The sequence below is a fragment of the Otolemur garnettii genome, unplaced genomic scaffold, assembly GCF_000181295.1.
Source record: "Otolemur garnettii isolate 467f Iridium unplaced genomic scaffold, OtoGar3 scaffold00038, whole genome shotgun sequence".
In the NCBI taxonomy this organism is placed as follows: Eukaryota; Metazoa; Chordata; class Mammalia; order Primates; family Galagidae; genus Otolemur; species Otolemur garnettii.
Genome location: NW_003852433.1, coordinates 1,537,171 through 1,545,222, shown reverse-complemented (window position 1 = coordinate 1,545,222; position 8,052 = coordinate 1,537,171). Strand labels below are relative to the sequence as shown.

Genomic DNA, 8,052 nt, shown 5'->3' with positions numbered 1-8,052 from the left:
CAGCGGTGACCTTACTCTTTCTGTTCTGCTTGCCTCTTCCCTGGAGGCCCAGGAGGCTTGCCTGAGGGGTGGGGACGGTTCTGTTAGCTAAGATATGGGTGCAGAGATGTGGTTGCTGGTTAGCACTGTGGGAGCTGAGTTTCCTCCTCTCTGTCCTTCTCAGTGTGTCTGTCTGTCAGTTTTTGTCTCTCCCGTCTTTCTATCTCTCCTCCCCACCCATCTTCCGCCACCCTCCTTCCAACTCTGTCTCCACTTGGACTCTGTCTCTCTCCGTCTCTCTTCCCATCTCTGTGTCTAACCTTTGTCGCTGCCTCCCGTTGTCTCTGCCTGTCTCTCTGTTTTCTGCCGCCCCCACCTGTACCACTTGCCCCTTCCTTCCTGCCTGCCCCTCCCATGCTTTCCTCTCTATCATTAGAAACTTTGTCCGACTGCAGTTGGCTCCTGAGTGACATCCTGCCACAAAACCACCAGGACCCCTGCAAACCTCTGGTGATATGGTAGCAGAGAAACGTGACCACTTCCCAGATTGGGGATGGAGGCCGGGCAAGGTGGGGTCAGCCAGGCCCTTTCCACACCCCAGGGCCCTACCTTCTCCGCCCAGTCCAGAGCTGTCAGGGAGGAAGAGGAAGCCTGGGTTGGCAGCAGGAGGGCAGAATGTTGAGTTTGGTTTGGGGCATTCGCCCTTCAGCATGGCCGCTGCTCTGCTTGAGCGTGTATAGCGGCAGGGTATATTTGTTGGGTAAGATTTGGGGGAGAAAAGAAGGGTTAGAAATTGGGTCCAGCCTCTTCCTTTCACAGATAGAGAAACTAAAGCCCAGAGGGTTGAGGTGCTTTGTTTAGGACTATGCAGATCGTTTTTGGGTAGAGAATGGGGTCTGGGTTCCCCATGCCCTGGAAGCAGGGAGCGTTCAGGGAGTGGCGTGTGAATGCCTCCTCCTAGGAGATAGGCAGTTTGATGCCTTGCTCTCTTTCACATATCTGCTGGGGTCTCTGGGCAAATTTTCCTCCCTTGAGGGTCTGTCTGTAGGTACTCTTCAGGTGGGGACATGGCACAGTCCTGGGATTGCAGAGCCCAGCTGTGAAGTCAGAGGTCACTGACTGTCCAGCAGGCAGAGGGGTCTGTTCACAGATTGCTGTACCCCATACCCAGAGCTCCCCATTCAGCATGTCTCTCTGAGGCTCGAGAATTTGCATTTCAAATTAGTTTCCACATGCTGCCACTATTGGTCTGTGATCCTGTGCAGTGGAGGTTAAGCAGATGGAGTGTACAGCTTCTAAAACCAGATAGCATAGGTTCAAGACCCTGCTCTGCCATGAACCTGCTGTGGACTTTAACTTCTCTGTGCCTCGGTATCCTCATCTGTAGAATGGGATGAGAGATAGCAGCGCTGTCCTCGTAGATGAGTTGTAAGGATTAAATGAGTGAATGCTTACCTGGGCACAGTGTGAGCACTGTCTCTGTGTTGGCTATTCATACTATTGTTATTCTTACTATCTTTATTATTTACCCCCTCCCCTCCACACACAGACTGTTCTGCTTGCATTGAATCCTTAAGCCTCTGCTCAAGTTGTTCCCTCTACTTGGGATGCTTTTCCCAATCTCTCCCCCTGTTAAAATGCAGCTCCTTCTTCTAGAATCAGCTCAAATTCTTGCCTGAAGTCACCACTCACACCCCCACCCCAGCCAGAATCCACGGCCCTTTCTGCCACTTGATTCCCCCAAACAAGCTCTTATTTCATTTTGCTGATTACCCCGTTGTTTGGGCATCAGTCTCCTGTGTTGAACCATGAACCCCTACAGAGCTGACTTCTCAGGGCTTTGCTGGCATAAAGACAATCTCCCGGAAATGTTCCTTCCAATGTCCAGCTTTGATGTATTCCAGGAAGGCCATCCCTGCTGGAGGCGGACATCAGAGAGGACTTCCAAGGCAAAGGGGTGGAGCCTTGCTTGGGATGTGAGGTTTCCTTAATTTGTAAGTGTCTGGGCTTGGCACCCCACAGCCCCAGGTTCAAATATGTGTTTTGCCATTTAGTGTGGTACAGCCTTTGATAATTTAAAAAAAATTTTTATGCTCTTTGCATATTCGTTTTAAAAGGATACTGTTGATAGGACATGGTGGCTCATGCTTGTATTCCCAGCACTTTGGGAGGCTGAGGCAGCAGCATCACTTAAGGAACTCTCTCCACATCATTTTTGCTTCCTGGCAATGACCAGGCAAGTCTATAGATGGAAATACATTGCAGCAAGATCTCAGCCTCCCTACCCCCTGCTCTGATCCATTAGGAAAAGCCCTTTCTAAATTTGCTTTTAGAAGACAGTGAATCATGTGGGCCTGCCTCTTCTCCCTCTTCAGTTTCTCCCTGTGATTTTTTTTTTTTTTTGAGACAGAGTCTTACTATGGTCGCCCTCAGTAAAGTGCTGTGGCATCACAGCTCACAGCAACCTCAAACTCTTGCACTTAAGCAATTCTCTTGCCTCAACCTCCCAAGTAGCTGGGACTACAGGTGCTAACCACAATACCCAGCTATTTTTTTGTTGTAGTTGTCACTGTTTGTTAACTGGCCTGGGCTGGGCTCGAACCCACCAACTCCGGTGCATGTGGCTGGCTCCCTAACCACTGTGTTACGGGCGCCAAGCCCTCCCTGTGATTTTGTAAGTGTTCTTGTTTTGAGCAGCTCATAAAGCCTTTGAAATTCTTCTTTTTCCTGCTTCCAGGAACAAGTAAGAAGGAGAAAGGTCTCAAGATTTGTCCAAGAGGGATTCCTAGTCTGTGCTGCCTCAGTCTGGGACGGCAAACTGTTAAAGTACACCCCTTTCCCTAGTAATAACACCCAAAATATCACTGGGATGAAGCCCTTATGATTCTTGGGTGAACCACAAAAACAAACAAACAAATTAAAAAACCAACAAAAAAACCCCACATCAAGGCCGTCCTGTTTAGGAACATTACATTCAGCAAATATTTATTACTTGCTTACTTTGGTCAAGCCTCTCCAGAACGTTCTGGCTGTCAGCCATTGCGAAACCTCCACAACAGAGAAGTCGAGGGTAATGCAATCAAAAAGCTGTAGGCTACACTTGAGAGCAGAGGAAGGGGGAAGTTACCGTAAGACTTTCTAAAACATCAGACAACCTTGTGACCTTTTAATAAAGATAGCCTAGAGTTAGGTTCTTACATGGCAATTTGTATCCACATCTTTTGGACAAAAGGAAGAGCGGTTAGCCAGCCACAGCCATCACCCTGAGTCTGCAGGTAAGACTATGGAAATAAGTTTTCTTAGTTTCATCAACTTTTATTTTTGAGACAGAGGCTCACTATGTCGCCCTCGATAGAATGCCATGGCATCACAGCTCACAGCAACCTCAAACTCTTGGACTCAGGCCATTCTCTTGCCTCAGCTTCCCAAGTAGCAGGGACTACAGGCACTTGCCACAATGCCTGGTTATTTGTTGTTGCAGTTGTCATTGTTGGTTAGCTGGCCCGGGCTAGGTTCAAACCTGCCACCTTTGGTGGATGTGGCTGGTGCCATGACCACGGTGCTATGGGCGCCGAGCCCAAAACATTTTTTAATATTATGCCAAGGACTGGAAGAAGACCAAATAAGTGGTACGTATGCTGAGGTGAAAAAGGCCCTACTGTGTGCCTGTATTAGGTGGACTGTGAGTGGTAGCATAATTCAAAATAAGGAGGAAAAGAAAACAATTTTTTGGCTCAGATAGATGGAAAGTTCAGGCATACTTCCTTCAGGTATGGCTGTATCCAGGTGCTGCAGTGTATTAGGACACCACCTTTTTTGCTCACTGTCTTTAATGGGCTTTCTTTCATGGTAGCTTCATTTTGGGGCATGTTTTACCTAATTCTGCATAGCAGCTGCAGCCATATATTTTGCTAGCTTAGCAGTCTTGGTTGGAAGACAAGCATTTTTCTGGTTATTTTTACAAGTCCCAGGATTGATTCCTATTCACTTACCTGAGTCTTGTGCTCATCCCTGAATATCTGTGCCCTCCCACTGACAGGGCTTCAGTTACTGCCCCTGGGCATGGGGTTGGTCTCACTCTGGTCACAAGGACTGATTTCAGATGCTCACACCATTGGTGGAGTAGAAATGAGAGGCAAAAGCAGGATTTCTTTCCTGGAGGAGAAAGTAGAGGCAGGAACTGCCATTAATTATAAGCATTTACCCTGCTCCAATATGGCATGAAGGTCTTTATGTGTATTTAGCTACTCTCCCATTTCACAGATGAGAAAAATGAGGCCTGAAGAGGTTAAATGCTTTACCTAAAGTCACAAAGGGTGGGGAATTGAAACTTGGGTCTATTTTCCTGCAAAATCCAATCTCTTTTCACTACTCCATGATAAACTTGAGGAAATTTATTGAACAGAAAAGTGAAATATAAATAATGCCTATGAGTGGGATAGGCTCTGTGTTCAATGTGGGACTACAGAAAAAGAAAAAACCAATGAGGCCAGGCGAGTGACTCATGCATGTAATCCCAGCATTCTGGGAGGCTGAGGTGGTGGATTGTCTGAGCTCGTGAGTTCGAGACCAGTCTGAGCCAGAGTGAAACCTTGTCTCTAAAAATAGCCAGGCATTGTGGTGGGTGCTTGTAGTCCCAGCTACTCGGGAGGCTGAGGCAAGGGGTCATCAAGTCCAAGAGTTTGAGGTTGCTGTGAGCTATGACGCCATGGCATTTAACCAAGGATGACAAAGTGAGATTCTGTCTCAAAAAAAGACTGCAGGGCTCCTCAGCCCATGAGCACCCACAGTCAAGTGTGAGGAATGGAGGGGCAACCAGCACTTAAACCATACAGAGTGGTGAGGCATAGGCATAGGGGACCGTGAGACATGGGTTAGGGGGAGTATTTCGTCTTGGTGTTCAGGGAATGCTTCCTGAAGAAGGTGATGTTTAACCCAAGAAGATAACAGGCAACCAATAAAAGGTGGGGAGAGGGTGTGTCAATACTTATTAGCTGGAATTCTTGATTAAAAGAGACAGAAACCCAGTTGTTATGGAATTGAGCAAAAAAGTAAATGTATTGGCTTATGTAAGGGATGAGCTTCAGGCATGGCTGGATCCAGGGTCCCAACTAATATCAGGGATTTATTTATGTTTCCATCTCTTGGCTCTGCCTTCCTGGGTTGGCTTCATTCTCAGGCAGGCTCTGCAGATAGTGATTAGCGATGGCCCCATGGTTCCAGCCCTCAACCCTACTTGCTTATCCTCTCTGCCATGTTGGTGAGGGCAGATTGCACTATTAATGGGTGATCAAAAGAGGGCTTGACAGGGTGACTTATGAGGGAGGAAGCCAAGAGTGGATGTTTGGGAAAATAGCATCAGGGCAGTGGGCACAGCTGGCCACAGGCCCTGGGGAGGGGGTGTGCTTGTGTGTGTTTGAGAAACAGCAGGGGGCCAGTGGAGACTGAGCAGGAGACAGGAGACTGAGCAAGGCAGAGCCCAGTGGGGAATTTGGGCACAAAGGTAATAGATGTGGTTTACAAGGACTGGCTTTTCCTTAGGTGGGAGCCATGGCAGGATTCAGAGTGGAAGAGGGCCATGGTCATGCTTCCGTGTTCATAAGGTCACTCCAGTTGCCTGTTGAAAATCATTTGTGGAAATGGGGAGGAATGAGGGAGGCCAGTGAGGTGGTAGGTTAGAGCAGGGTGGGCTCCAGGCCACCCCAAAGGAGGCTCCCAGAAAATACAAACACCCAGCAGTGTGGGTGGTTGAGAAGTGGTGGATTTTGGCTCTGTTTTAAAGGTGAAGTCAACAGGATTTGCTGCTGAATTGGAATGGGGAAGGAGGGAAAAAAGAAAAATCAAAGCCTTCAGGATTTTTGGCATGAGCATGAAAGGAGGGAGCTGCAACCAGCTGCAGGTATAGTACTTTGGAAGAAAGGCCAGGCTTGATACCTAAACGGAGGTGAGGGACAGTGGACACCTGAGGAGCCAGGTCTGGGCTGTAAGTAACAAGCCACGAGTCATCAGGGGAGCTCCAGGGACACTTCCAGCTGCGCCAGCATCTCCTGGATAGAGCAGCGGGGAGATGGCAGCAGAGATAAGCAGCAGAGTGTAAAACTCCTGATACCTGTGCCAGATTGGCTGGATTTGGCCCAGCATGAGGAAAAACCCTGTAAACTTGCTTGCACCATGGGGTGGCAGGGATGGAGAGAGAAAGGAAGACAAGCAGACGTTACCTCCTTGGCATTTGATCTGAGGGCACCATGGCCCAGCTGCGGGTTTATTGAGTGTGGGTTCATGGTGGGTGTTTGTGCCAGGAGCTGGGTGTGGGTGGCACGATTGGAGGCTGAGGCTCAATTCACCTTTAAGTTCCTGGCGCTGAGCACCAAGCCTGGCCCTGGGAGGGTGCCCACCAAGGGGTGTTGATTGAATGAATGAAAGGAGTCTCTGTAGCGACCGGCAGATGTGTGTGAGACAGGAGGGTGTCCGGGCCAGCAACACCATTCCTCAGTGTTTGACAAAGTATGATCAAGACTGTAATTATTGAAGTTTTACATAAAAACGGATGTTTGATAAACATACAGCTCAATGAATTTTCCAGAGATGAGTGTGTCTGTGTGCCCAGCTCCCTTCCCCACCCAAGATGCCTCCTGCCCCCAGCACTCACCCTACCCCCCACCAAAAGTAACCACTGTTCTGCCCTCTCTTAGTAGAGATCGGTTTTGCTTCCTTTTTGTGCTTTATGTCCCCAGAACCATGCTACATGGCCTCTCTTGAGTCGACCTTTTTTGCTCATTGAGGTGTCCGTTGCTGTGTGAAGCTCTGGTTTATTCTTTCTCCTGGCTGTTGAGTGCATATTTACTTATTGGTATTTACTTAGTTATTCTGTGTTTAATGGGCATTTGGGTAGTTTCCAGCTCGGGACAATTGTGAATAGTGCTGCTGAGATGGGAACATTTCAATATGTGCCCTTTGGTGAACGGTCGAATGCACTTTCAATTGAATCATCCTTGGTGGAATTGCTGGGTTGTACAGAAGGCGTGCGTACGTTTTGTCTCAGTTCTGCCACAGGGACTGTGCCCGGTTACCCTCCCACCAGCAGAGTGTGGTTACATCACGTCCTTGCCCATGCTTGGTATTGTATTTTCTTAAGCTATTCAGGTATATAGTGATTCCACAGTGTACTTTTAATTTACGTTTACTTCCTGATGGTTGAGGAAATGGAGAACTCTTCTGTATGTTTCATGACCATTTAGAAAACCTTCTTTGTAAAGTATCTCTTTAGACCTCTGCATTTTTTATTGGGTTACCTGCCCTTTTCCTATTAATAGAGCTCTTTATATGTTCTGGATACAAATATCATGTTTGATATATATTGCAAATATCTCCTTTGGTGTGTGAGTTTTGACTTGATCAATAAGAGGAGGAACCAGGAATTTTGAGCCTCAAAATCACTGATTTGAACCCAGGCCAAACCCTTCATCATTGTGAACTTCAGTTTCCCTCTCTACACCCTGCTAGATACTTGCCCATTCCCTGGTGTGTAAATGGAGTTGGGATTGTTATTAATTAGCACCTTTGCTGGATGAGAAGGCCCTGAACTAAAATGGCCCTGTGGAGCTTCCAACCTAAGTCATTCCTGTTTTTCAGGTCAGTTCTACAAGGCTTTGAAAGTACAGCAGTGACTAAGACCCAGTTCCTACCCTTGGAAGGAACTGTGCCAGGAATGAGAGTAAGGGGGCTATAGGAGCTCAGAGGAAATTCTAACTGGGCTGGGGCTTCATGGAAGGCATCCTGGAGGTGGCGAGTCTCAGGGCAGAGTAAGCCTCTTTTGTTCAAGCACAGGCTTGGGCACCTTTAAGCATCAGATGCTGGACCAGCACCTGGGAGATAGAATCGGCTTAGTCTCGTTCCCTTCTCACTCCCTGTAGGACCATGGTTTTTGTTTTTGTTTTTTGAGACAGAGTCTCATTTTGTCACCCCTGGTAGAGTGCCAAGGCATCACAGCTCACAGCAACCTCAAGAACTCTTGGGCTCAAGTGATTCTCTTGCCTCAGCCTCCCCAGTAGCTGGGACTACAGGCACCTGCCA

At 47.9% G+C, this 8,052-nt stretch overlaps 1 protein-coding gene across 4 annotated transcripts in view; it reads left to right on the top strand.

The window, feature by feature from the left end:
- The window catches only part of TPST2 (tyrosylprotein sulfotransferase 2), a 54,899-nt gene that overhangs the window by 9,284 nt on the left and 37,563 nt on the right, over positions 1–8,052 (top strand). The window lies entirely within an intron of this gene.